This window comes from Spermophilus citellus, assembly GCF_964194105.1.
Source record: "Spermophilus citellus genome assembly, chromosome: 8".
In the NCBI taxonomy this organism is placed as follows: domain Eukaryota; kingdom Metazoa; phylum Chordata; class Mammalia; order Rodentia; family Sciuridae; genus Spermophilus; species Spermophilus citellus.
This window is the reverse complement of record NC_138189.1, coordinates 9173716-9175090: the sequence shown is the minus strand read 5'-3', so window position 1 is coordinate 9175090 and position 1375 is coordinate 9173716.

Here is a 1375-nt window from a genome sequence, read left to right as displayed (position 1 = left end):
TGAGGCTGGCCTTGGACTTGCAATCTTCCTTTTTCAGCCTCCCAAGTTACAGGGATTTCAGGTAGGAAATCCTAGCATCATCCCAGTACACTCTTTTAACTGGTTTTTTAAATCAAATTATGTAGAACTCATGATGCCTTTTAAATTGACATCAGTGTGAATAATTTTGAACAAGTTCATACATCATGGCAAACATGGTGAACCACATGGTTCACCATGTGGTGACTGCTACCTGCTCCACAGCAATTCTAAGACACCTTTGAATAAGTGACAGTTATTCTAGAGTTGTGTCTCTGAATTAATATAATATGTAGATAGATTTCTTTTACAATAGGGGATTTAACATATCTACCCTTCTGTATTGTTTTTTAAAATAATGTATAATTTTATGAAATATCCAAAAGATAAATATTACACATTGTTAGAAGTCCCACTTACTACCCTTCAGCTTAAGACAGAACATACCAACACCATGAAACTTCTGACACGCCCATTCCCCCATCCGGTCATATTACTCATCTTCCCCACAATGCCACCATCATTCTAAATACAGGGGTTTTTTTATTGGCATTTGTCAGTTTACTACATATGTATACATCTCCAAACATGAAGTTTTGCATTGTGCTTTATATAGTCAGTTTATACAAATTATTTAATATTTGCTTTTTTCTTCTATATTATATTTTGAAATTAATCTGTGATATATAGCTCCAGATAGGTTATTTTTACTGCCACATAGTATTCCACATACACACCTTATAGACTGAGCCATTCACCTGTGGCTGGGTCATTGCCTTGCTCTCAGGTTAACAATTTTATGAACATTTCTGTGAAATTTCTGTAAGGCAGAGCTTTCAAAACTTACTCAAGTCATGGTTCACATACAGTGTGAGACATGAAAAGGCACACTAAGGATAAGGCACACTAAAGACACAATAGCAGGGCAAGGTTGGCTGCTGCTTGAGGAAATCCCCTGTTCCCCAGAGGATCTGGCCGTCTAGCCACTTTATTCCCTGCCCCCAGGAAAAAAAATGATATAATTTAGAGAGGCATAATTGATAAATAAAAAATTATATGTATTTGAGGTGTATGATGTGATGATAATACATAGTAAACATTGCAAAATGTCCTAAACCAAGCTAATTAACACATCTATCACCTCATGGAGTTACCATTTTGTGTCTGTGTGGTGGAAACAGCTAACATCTACACTCAGCTAATATATGTGTACAGATTACAATAATATTAACTGTAGTCACCATGTGAACAGTAGATCTCCAGGACTCATTCATCCTACAACTGGAAATTCATACCCTTGGACAGTCATCTCCCCACGCCTTCACCCTCAAGCCACTGGTGATCCCCATTGTACTGT